The sequence below is a fragment of the Zingiber officinale genome, chromosome 10A (assembly GCF_018446385.1).
Source record: "Zingiber officinale cultivar Zhangliang chromosome 10A, Zo_v1.1, whole genome shotgun sequence".
NCBI classification, from domain to species: Eukaryota; Viridiplantae; Streptophyta; class Magnoliopsida; order Zingiberales; family Zingiberaceae; genus Zingiber; species Zingiber officinale.
Window position 1 is genome coordinate 48870638 of NC_056004.1, and position 11931 is coordinate 48882568.

The window sequence follows — 11931 nt, forward strand, 5'->3', positions numbered from 1 at the left end:
TTAAGGTGCATAGGTGGAAAAATCATACATGTGTTGGTGCGGTTAGCACTAACGGTCTAACTCAGGTTTTGATAAATGACAAAGTAGGTTAAGTTAGTTTCATTGTGATCTAACACTTTAACTAAGTGTGCAGGAGAAGCCCAGACTGGTCGACGGACTGACTGGATGTCTAACACGAAGTCCAGCTAGGTCAACATGTCGACCTGATAGCTGGCACGAAGCCCAGACTGGTCGACGGGCTGACCTGATATTTGGCACGAAGTCCAACTAGGTTAACGGGCTGACTTGATAGCTGGCACGAAGTCCAGACGGGTCGACGGACTAACCGGACGTCTGACAGGTAAGTTAAGGTAAGTCATTGGAGGGGAGTGACTTGGTGAGGACGTGTTCCTGGTCATGAAACTTAGGCACCGATCCAACTTAGAACCATTTCAGAAATCTAAGTTGAGATCTTAACTATATTTAGGCCTCGGTAAGACGAAATCTAATTACTACTCTTTTACTATAACTGTTTTAATACTTTGTTTTGCAGGGCAGTTTAGCTTGTATTTTTACCTCGGACTAACATTTTCTTGTAGGAGAAGGACTTTCTAGAGAGAGGTGGTCCGGGCGCCCGGAAGGCAAAAATCTATCCTGTCGTCACGAGGAGCGCGCTGATTGGTCGGGCCTACGTCAGGGTCCGGGCGCCCGGAGCATCTTATATAAGGAGGTCTCGCCCTGGAGCAAAGAAAAACTGATAATAACGTCGTCCAACACCTGCTTTACTGCGCTGTGCCCCTGCGACGCTGCGAAGCTTCTCTAACAACATGCTGATTTTTCTTTCATTTATTGTTGTCAGTATTTTCTCTTTAAAAGTGCTTGTACTTTCATTTGTAATATTTTTATGAACTATTAGTGATTGCCCAACGAAAGCATTCGACGAGTGCGGGCCTTGGAGTAGGAGTCGACCAAGGTTTCGAACCAAGTAAATAAGTCTTTGTTAGCATTGTTCTCTTTCTTTTTCATTGCGTACTCGCTACGAATAATTTTCGATCGATATTCACTCCCCCCTCTATCAACTTTTATGATCCAACAAGTAGTATCAGAGCAGGTACCGCTCTGGTTTGGTACAACCACCACTCAGATAAGGGGGTGGAATTTTGTTTTCAAATTTTTTTCGACTTAAGTTTTACGTTATAATTCAAACCGGTATCATTACCTTTTTGCAAGTTTTTTCGTAGCAATTAAGTTGAACGGGTGCAACATCAATTCAGTTTTAGATTCTTTTTAATTTAATCTCGTACTACTAATCCAAGACCAGGTCTTGGGATTTTTCTCCTCATTTTCTTGTGTGCAAGATCTATGGCCCTGAGCGAAGGATATAACACTGTTCGTCCCCCTCTATTCAACGGCGACAACTTTCCCTATTGGAAGAAGTGAATGGAGGTCTATCTGAAGACCGACTTAGACCAGTGGTTTAACATCACCAGAGGCTACAAGGCACCGATCAACAACTCTGGAAATCCACTACAATGCGGGCTGACGAGGGAAGAGCTGAACCGAGTGGGCCCACACTAAAATACGAAGGAATTATGGGACAAGCTAGTCAAACTACACAAAGGAATAAGCGATGCCAAGGTAACTAAACGTGACCTTCTTTTAAATAAACTCTTTAATATTAAAATACAGGAAGAAGAAACGATAAGTCAGCTCCATGCGAGGATCAAAAACATCCTCAACGGACTTCACGTGATAGGATACTAATTGGAGAATCGCGACTTAATCAGGTATGATCTAAACGTGTTTCCTCGAAATGCATTGTGGGCATCCATCGTGGATGCCTGCAAGATTTAGAAGAATCTCTCAAAGTTAAATTTAGATGAGTTATTTTGCGAACTTGAGTTACACGAGAAGACTAACGCCAGAAAGGCATCACTTTGTTTGCTGGTTCCTCCAAAGAAAAGACAAAGACCAAGCCTGAACCTGAAGATGAGTCTGATCAAGATTCGGAAGACAAAGAGTACCTGGTAAGGAAAATGTTCACCAAGAGGAAGAAGAACTTCAGCAAAAAAGACCTGCAGAAGATCAACTCTCCAATTGAACCAAGGAACGTAACTTGCTTCGGGTGCAACAAGAAAGGCCACTATAAGAATGAGTGCCTGAAGTTGAAGAGCAACAAGTCGAAGACAACCAAGAAGAAGTCTCTCAAAGTAATCTGGGATGACTCGTCTTCAAAAGAATCGGAGGCCAAAGATCAGAAGAACCAAAGCCATATCGCATTGATGGCCCGCGAATCAGAATCGGAGGAAGAATCAGAAGACGGGTCGAAACCCGAATCGAGCCACGAGTTCGTACTGGTTTCCAAAGGCCCCGAAGAGGTATACCTTAGTCTAAATAAGAAAATTTTTAAAGTCATTGCTTGTTTAGATAAAAAAATTAGCTGCAATTGAAAATGAAAATAAATTACTCCTTAAGGAAAACCAAAACCTCAAGGAACAAATCAGAAATCTTAATCCAACTCAAGATTTAACACTTGAGGAGGAAAATTCAACATTAAAAATAGATATTAATAAATTAAAAGGGTTTTTAGAAAAATTTACAACAAGATCTAAAAATTTAGATCTTATTTTAAACAATCAAAAAGTTGTTTATAATAAATCCGGACTTGGCTACAAGTCAAGTTCAATTAAAATGTTTATATCACTAATAACTCAACATAAACAACAAACTAAAGCTTGGGTTCCGAAAACGTGCTTAACCACGCAAGTACGAATTAACCAATATTATATACCCAAAGATAAAATATATTATTTAAAATCAAATAAACCAAATCAAAAGTCAAAATACATACCTAGACCGACCAAACCAAAGACAAAGTATTTTAGAACCTACCAAAAATCAGACTATCATCAAGTTAAATATAATTATAAAAGTAATCGACATAAACCCAAAACTAAAACCTAAATCAGATCAATAATTCAGGGGGAGGCTCCAGAATAGCTGACATCTCCAAAACTAACCTACCCAACAAGGTAACCAAAAACTAACCTACTCGACAGGCTAATTAGAAGTAGTTTAAAAATGGACAACAGTTTAACTTGACCTACGGTACTGGTGAAGTTTTGGATGATAGTACGTTAGGGAAACTCTGTCTCTGCATGTCTAGGAAGATATATGGCTTTGACATGGTGCATTTGGCTTAGTGGAACTAACCGAAGCTACTCCTTATGGATCCTAACTAGTTAGACCAAGGTTTTGTACTAAGTTTAGTGGATAGAACTATTTGGAAAACTTCGAAGGCATGATTACTCTAATGATATACAAGTGACTCACCATAGCCCAGAAGTTTATCTAGAGAATGCCTACTTGTTGAGCCTAAAGCTAAACCTAAATCTAACATAAAGTTAAACCAAACCCTAAAAATCGAATTTAACTGATCTCGCAAAATTATAAGATTCACTAAATGAAAAACATAGATTAGGTGAGATTATTAAAGACTTCAAATCGAACCAAGTCGAATTGAATCGAACTAAATCGAATCGAATCGAATCGAACCAAATCGAATCAAATTTAATTTTAAATTAAATCAAATTAAATTCAATCTAATTTAAAAGTAAATTAAATTAAAATTAAACCAAATCAAATTAAAATTGAAAATCCAATTTCAGATTAACTTTAAAAATTATTTAAAAATTAATTTATATTAAAAATTATTTTAAAATTAATTTAACTTAAAAATTATTTTAAAAATTAATCTAACTAAAAAAATTATTTTAAAATTTAATTTAACTTAAAAATTATTTTAAACTTAATTTAACTTAAAAAATATTTTAAAAATAAATTTAACTTAAAAATTATTTTAAAATTAATTTAACTTAAAAATTATTTTAAAAATTAATTTAACTTAAAAATTATTTTAAAATTTAATTTAACTTAAAAATTATTTAAAATCTTTTTAACTTAAAAATTATTTTTAATCTTTTTAACTTAAAAATTATTTTAAATCTTTTTAATTTAAAAAGTTATTTTAAAATTATTTCAATCTTTTTAACATAAAATTAACTTAACTTAAAAATCATTTTAAAAATTCTTTTATAATTAATTTATCTGAAAAATTATTTAAAAATTAATTTAACTTAAAAATTATTTTAAAATTAATTTAACTTAAATAAAAAATTATTTTAAAAATTAATCTATCTAAAAATTATGTTAAAAATTAATTTAACTTACAAATTTTAAAATTTAATTTGACTTTAAAATTTTAAAAATTTATTTAACCTAAAAGTTATTTCAAAAATTAATTTAACTTAAAAAAATTATTTTAACTTAAAAATTGTTTTAAAATTTAATTTAACTTAAGAATTATTTAAAAATTAATTTACTTAAAAATCATTTTAAAAATTATTTTAATTATTTATTTTATCTTTAAAATTATTTTAAAATTTAATTTAACTTAAAAATTGTTTTAAAATTTTATTTAACTTAAAAATTATTAATTTATCTTAAAAATTATTTTAAAATTAATTTTGTCCTAAAAATCATTTAATTTTTTAAAAAATCCTTTTAACTCAAAAAGTATCTTAAGGGGATTATTCTAAAGTAAGAAATTAAAAATTATTCTTAATTAAACAATTAAACTTAAAATTCATTTTAAGTAAAGTTAAAATCAAACTCAGACTAAGTCTAACTCCTACCTATTATAGGAAACCAAGTGGATCTTGGACAGTGGTTATTTTAAACATATGACTGGCGATCACACCAAATTCACTCAACTTACCTATAAAAGCTTAGGAACTGCCTTTGGGAACAACGACAAACTCAAGGTAATTGACATAGGTAATATTGAACTTAAAACTGACTTTATTATTACAAATATATAACTTATTGAAAATTTCAAGTATAACCTTCTTAGTATTAGTCAATTATGTGACATTAGATATAAGGTTAGGTTCTTATCTTCGGAATACTTAGTCTGTAACAACCCACCCTTCTTACTTCTACTCTCTAAGGGTGAATGTTACCTAACTACAACTCTGATTCTAGTGTCACTGACGCTATTATTAGAGTCAGTTAGATTTATCACGATTCAAATGAATTCCTACCGAAAAATTTCGGCAAAATCTCCCCTGTACCGGTGACTAAATCTATAATACATAAGATATATACGCAGCCACATGCGACTGGATCACATTTTATTCACAACCACGCAGTAATAAATTCATATTATAACCAAAAGACTAGTCTAACAACAAGAACTAAACACAATCTCCCAGAATGGAACATAATAAGCTACAATCCGAATCAAACTCAATCACAATCTCATAATTTTCATAACTGTAATTAAAGAAAGGAATTAGAGCATAAACTCTAAATAACTAAGTCCTGCAGGTTTGCTAGAACCCTTGGATCTCTCCATAGTCCAGTCACCACACACATTCATCATCACCACCACCCTGTCGCCTCCCTTCATATCTTAGCTTTTCCTTTATCTGCAGTAGGAGGAAAGAAAACAAAACTATAAGCGAAAACGCTTAGTAAGTACTAATCTATCTCACAAAACTCGAAGTGCATAAAAAGTAATGCAATAATACTGAAACTGAAATGCTAAAGAAAATCTGCATGTGCTCATGGTATACAGAAAATGAAACTGGATACTAAACATACTCACTATCTAACAGGATAATAAGAAATTAACACTGTAAGCTTAGAATTAAAGAAACTAACTTTTTATTTATTCTAAGCATAAAACTTGTTTCAATTTCATATATCCTTGTAATAGAAATTAATCTTTTAATTTCTATCTTTTACTTTCTTCTTCTTTCTTTCTTCTTTTTTTCTTAACTTTTCTTTTATTTTCTTCTTTTCTTTCTTTGGGCCCAGGCTTAGTACCATCTTTGTTTTGCGCGCTCTCTAATAGTGACTGAGGTAGCGAGCCTCTAGTCCTATGAGGTAAAGACCTTGGTCTTACCAGGGCCAAGACCTTGGAATTGGTCACCTAGATTTATTTAACGACAACCTTGGAAGTCGGGTACTAGCCTCTTACTTTAATTAACTAGTTATCTCTTTTTAACTAGATTCTAATCTTTTCTTTACTCATTTTTTTTTTCATAATCCTTTATTAGAGTTTATTGAAATCCTTTAGATATACCTAACAAGTATAGGATTACAATTAACTAAGCATGCTATATAAAAACAATACAAGGGAGACAAATCTAAACTCTCTCTAAGCATGTTATAGAGCAAGGCAAAAGAAAGCAAATCTGGACCTCCTAAACATGCTGTAAATAAAGGAAAAATAAGCACATCTGAACCTACTAATCATGCTACAGAATAGAGCAAAAGAGAGTAACTTTGGGCCTTCTAAACATGCTGTAAAATAGGCAACAGAATGCTACTTTAAACTTTCTAAACATGCTATAAATAAAGCAAAAGAATACAACTTCAGGCTTCTTTAACGTGCTATAAAATAGGCAACAGAATGCTACTTCAAACTTTCTAAACATGCTATAAATAAAGCAAAAGAATACAACTTCAGGCTTCTTTAATATACTGTCCAAAGCTAATCCCTAAACAGCCTTAACTCTGTACAATATGATCTTAAAGCAAGGAGATTCAAGCATAAAACACAACTCAAAGAATTCAACAGCAAGCCAAAAAAATGTATCCTTAGATGAACTCACGGCAGCAACATGAGGTAACCATAGCAATCTGTACGGTATGATCCAAAACAGGGCAACAAAGAACCAACCGAAAACTCAACTGTGCATGGCAAAATCCCTAGCAACAATTATGGATAGAATGCATAACACAACAACCCTAGCATACAATTCTACCCGGCACCCAAATTAAGGTATCAGAACCATGCTTCATGCTCAATTAGCCTAAACGAAATTTTTTTTTTTTATTCCTTTGTGAAGCTCACGGCAGAACCTCAAAAGAAAACCAAAGTCCCCCAAGTCTTTTCACATAGAACTCACGGCAGCAACATAAAAGGCTTCCAAATCCACACAACTTCAATTCCGAAAGCTAAGAGATCAAAGCAATACATCGGAACTACTCCTACTACAGGTGAGTAGTACTTATCGAGGGTTCTTGGACTTACAACCGGAAAGAAGGAAAGGAAGCTTATAGGGTTCGGGTAGCTACTTTTCCCGGCGATCCCTTCGTGCTCCCAAGTTCTCCTCCGTCGGGATGACCACCCACGGTGAAGGATGGCTGGAATAAGGCTTCACCGGCGCCGGAGACCCAAAACCTAGCTTCCTCTTGGTTTCCGCCGAGAGAGAAGGCGCCGTCACGAGGGAGAAGGAGAAGAAAAATTTCGGGAGAAAATGTTTTGGTTTTTGGAAAATCAAAACCTAATTCCCTTTCTTATACTCGGGTTATAATTATAACCATGCTTTAAATCTAATTCTCTCCATATTGGATTAACAAAACCGTGTAGCTGAGCCGGTTGGGCCGGTTTTGCTTGGGTCAGTCCGACCCGAGGTCGTGGGTTCGAACCTCGTCTTCAACAGTTTTTTGTCAAAATTTCTTTCTTTTTGTAAACATACTAAACGACCTCCAAAAATTGAATAAAAATACTCTAAAAATTTCTAAAAATCTCTAGAATATTTTAAAAGCATTTCCAAATATTTTTATGGACATTTGGAACTCGAAATAGGGAAAATTGGGTTGTTACAATCCCCCATACCTTATAAAAAGTTCGTCCTCGAACTTAGAATAGCTCTGGATACTTCTGTCTCATGCTGTCCTCCCGCTCCCAAGTGACTTCCTCATGCTTCTGGTTCTGCCAAACCGCCTTCACTAGTGGTACTTCTTTATTTCTCAATCTCTTAACTGCTCTGTCCACTATCTGTGTAGGTCTGCTCTCATAACTAAGATCCTCTTGGATCTGTACTGACTGAGGCTGAATCACTTGACTCGGGTCATGGAGACACTTCTTTATCATGGAGACATGAAACACATTGTGTATTGCTGACATGTCTTGTGGTAAGTCCAGCCTGTAAGCTACTTTCCCAATCCTCTCTATGATCTGGTAAGGTCCTACGTAGCGAGGACTTAATTTGCCCTTCTTGCCAAATCTCATCACTCCCTTCATAGGAGCGACCTTGAAGAAAACTGAATCTCCTACTTGGAATTCCAATGGCCTACGGCGGGTGTCAGCATAACTCTTCTGTCTGCTCTGGGCAGTCTCAATTCTTTGTCTGATTTTCTGGATTGCCTGAGTGGTCTCGTCTATCAGCTCTGTTTGAATGCCCAGCTCTACTTCCATCTCTTTTCTCTCTCCCGCTTCTTGCCAGCATATGGGTGATCTGCATTTCCTGCCATATAGTGCTTCATAAGGTGTCATCTTTATGGTGGTCCGATAGCTATTGTTGTAGGCGCATTCAGCTAAGCACAAATACTTACACCAACTTCCCTTGAAATCCAGTGCACAAGCTCTGAGTATATCCTCTAAAATCTGATTCACTCGCTCTGTCTGTCCATCAGTCTGTGGATGGAAAGCTGTGCTGAACTTGAATTTGATGCCTAGTGCATTCTGAACGCACTCCCAAAAGTGTGAGGTGAAGCGCTCATCTCTATCAGAAATGATAGATTTAGGAACTCCATGAAGTCTGACTACCTCTTTAACATATAGCTGGGCCAACTGCTCTATAGAGTGGGACACCTTGATGGCTAGGAAGTGAGCAGACTTGGTCAATCGATCTACTATTACCCATATCGCATCATATCCATTGGTGGTTCTTGGAAAACCGGTTATGAAGTCCATGGATATATCTTCCCATTTCCATTCTGGTATTGGAAGAGGCTGAAGAACTCCTCCTGGTCTATGGTGTTCTGCTTTGACCCTCTGGCATGTCAAGCAGGTACTGACATATTTAGCAACGTCTCTTTTGAGTCCTGACCACCAGAACCTCTGTTTCACATCTTGGTACATCTTGGAAGAACCAGGATGCATGGAGTATGGTGTACTATGAGCTTCTTCTAAGATCTTCTTCCTCAGTTCTTCATCATGGGGCACACAAATGCGACTCCCTTGATAAAGAATCCCGCTATCTGTTACTCGAAACTCTGATTTGTCTTCTTTCTGTAACCCTTGCTTGATTTTCTGGATGTCTGGATCTTCACTTTACTTTCTCTGTATCTCCTCAAGCAATGTGGACTCTAAGGTCAATGCAGAGAGTTGCCCTTCCATAATTTCAAGTCCAAAATCCGACAACTCCTTCTGCAGTGGCAGGGCTAATGATGACAAAGACATCAGGGATGCACTGGATTTTCTGCTGAGTGCATCTGCCACTTTGTTAGTTTTGCCTGGGTGGTAGAGGATTTCACAGTCGTAATCTTTGACCAACTCCAGCCACTTGCGCTGTCTAATGTTTAAGTCCTTCTGAGTGAAGAAGTACTTAAGACTCTGATGATCTGTGAAGATTCTACACTGAACTCCATACAAATAATGTCGCCAGAGTTTAAGTGCAAAAACCACAGCTGCCAGCTCAAGATCATGAGTAGGGTAGTTCTTCTCATAATCTTTGAGTTGTCTGGAAGCATAAGCTACGACTTTTCCTTCTTGCATGAGTACAGCTCCTAAGCCCATCTTGGAAGCATCACTGTAGATGTCGAAACTCTTGTCGCTCTGTGGAACAGTTCGAATGGGAGTACTGATCAATCTCTTCTTTAGCTCTTGGAAACTCTGCTCACATTTATCTGACCATTCGAATCTCTTGTTCTTTCTGGTGAGGGCTGTTAGTGGAGAAGCTATCCTGGAAAAGTCCTCCATGAATTTCCTGTAGTACCCTGCTAAACCAAGTAAGCTTCTGATCTCTCTGACGTTCTTGGGTCTACTCCAGTTGTTGACCGCTTCCACTTTGGCTGGATCCACTTGAATACCTTCTTTAGAAATAATGTGACCTAAAAACGCCACCTGATTTAACCAGAACTCGCACTTGGAGAATTTAGCATAAAGCTGCTTCTGCTGAAGAGTCTGCAGTACTATTCTCAAGTGCGTGTTATGCTCCTCTGGGGTCCTTGAATAGACCAGAATGTCATCGATGAATACAATGACAAATTTGTCAAGATATTCTCTGAACACTCTGTTCATTAAGTCCATGAAGACCGCAGGTGCATTGGTCACTCCAAAAGGCATAACTACAAACTCGTAATGTCCATATCTGGTCCTAAACGTCGTTCTGGGTATATCTCTTTCTTTCACCTTCAGCTGATGGTACCCAGAGCGCAGGTCTATCTTTGAGAACACTGTTGCCCCTCTTAACTGATCAAATAAATCGTTGATCCTGGGAAGGGGGTACTTGTTCTTGATTGTCACTTGATTCAAAGCTCTGTAGTCTATGCACATCCGCATTGACCCATCTTTCTTCTTGACAAACAACACAGGAGCTCCCCAAGGTGAGTGACTGGGGCGAATGAAGCCTTTGTCAAGTAACTCCTGTAGTTGTTCAAGTAACTCCTTCAGCTCTACTGGAGACATACGATACGGAGCTTTTGAAATTGGACCGGTTCCAGGAACCAATTCAATCTCAAATTCCACCTCTCTGTTGGGAGGTAGTCCAGGTAGCTCTTCTGGAAATACTTCTAGATACTCGCATACTACCCGGACCTCCTCCTGCTTGAGTCCCTTCTGCTCTTCTGCCTTTACTATGTATGCAAGCAAATCTGCACACCCTTTAGCTAACATCTGGTGAGCTGCTAGAGATGAGAGAAGTTTCTGGGTCTTCTTCCTTGGCACTCCTGTGAACTCAAAAGTTGGTTCACCTTCTGGACTAAAAATCACCTTCCTTCTGCGGCAATCCACTGAAACACTGTACTTGCTGAGGAAATCCATACCAAAAATGATATCGAAATCCTGCATGGCGAGAACTATCAGATTTACATATAGCTCTCGGTCTGCAATTCTGACCAGTACGGCTCGGAGCCACTGATTGGATTCCATGACTTCCCCAGAACGTAGGGTCGTCAGGAACTTGGAGTTCGTACTCTCTGTAGGCACCTGTAAACTACTGGCAAAAGGTATCGATACAAAAGAATGGGTCGCCCCAGTGTCAAATAGTACAGTAGCTATGTGCTGGAAAATAACTACTTGACCTGTTACGACCGTGGAGGCACTAGCAACTTCTTCTTTGGTGAGGGAGAATACTCTGGCACCATCAAAGGCTGGAACTGGTGGGGCTTCTAACCTTCCTTGACTGATATAGGGTCCCTCCAATGCTGCTTCCATGTGGTGTAACTGTGCAGGCTGACCTCCATATTGCAATGGCTGTGGCTGAGGTGCTTTGAATTTATTAGGACATTCCTTAGCCATGTGTCCTTCCTGACCACAGGAGTAACATCCAGTCTTACCCAAAAGACAGGCTCCTGGATGTGTTCTCCCACATTTGGGACAGGGAGGAAACTTGGTCTGCTTGTTTGCTGGTCCTCCCTTCTGGCTACCTCCTGTGTTCCACTGCTTCCTTTTACCTTTGCCTTTCCAGTTCTGTTTACTTGACTGTGATTTCTGGCTTCCTGCTGTCTTGTCCTCTGTCTTCACTAGCTTATGTTGCGCTCGTTGTGCCTTGATGTTGTTCAGGTAGTGTTCAGCAATTAATGCTCTACTGATCAACTCTTCACCAGTCTGGGGCCGATGAGCTCCACTGCTCACATTCAGTGCTATCTGGGGTCTCAGCATTCTGAGCATCAGCCTGACTCGCTCCTTCTCTGTACTTACTAGCTCTGGGCAGAGACGAGCTAGTCTGTTGAACTTCTTGGCTACTTCCTCCACTGACAGGTCACCTTGCTTGAACTCTATAAACTCCTCCTAGTGTTCGTTGGTGATAGAACTCTTCATAGAATTCTAACTGAAAATCTGCCAAGCTCATCTGATCGGCTGCTCTCTTGGTCTTTTATCCTCTCCCACCACATACGAGCATCTCCAGACAGGCAGAAAGAGGCGCACTTGAC

At 37.8% G+C, this 11931-nt stretch overlaps 1 long non-coding RNA gene across 1 annotated transcript; it reads right to left on the reverse strand.

The window, feature by feature from the left end:
- Window positions 1-5189: 5189 nt before the first annotated feature.
- LOC122027661 lies at window positions 5190-7333 on the reverse strand. The gene is made up of 2 exons (XR_006124490.1): window positions 7082-7333; window positions 5190-5468 (listed from the first exon to the last, which is right to left on the reverse strand). It is a non-coding gene; the product is annotated as an uncharacterized LOC122027661 (long non-coding RNA).
- Window positions 7334-11931: the final 4598 nt, after the last annotated feature.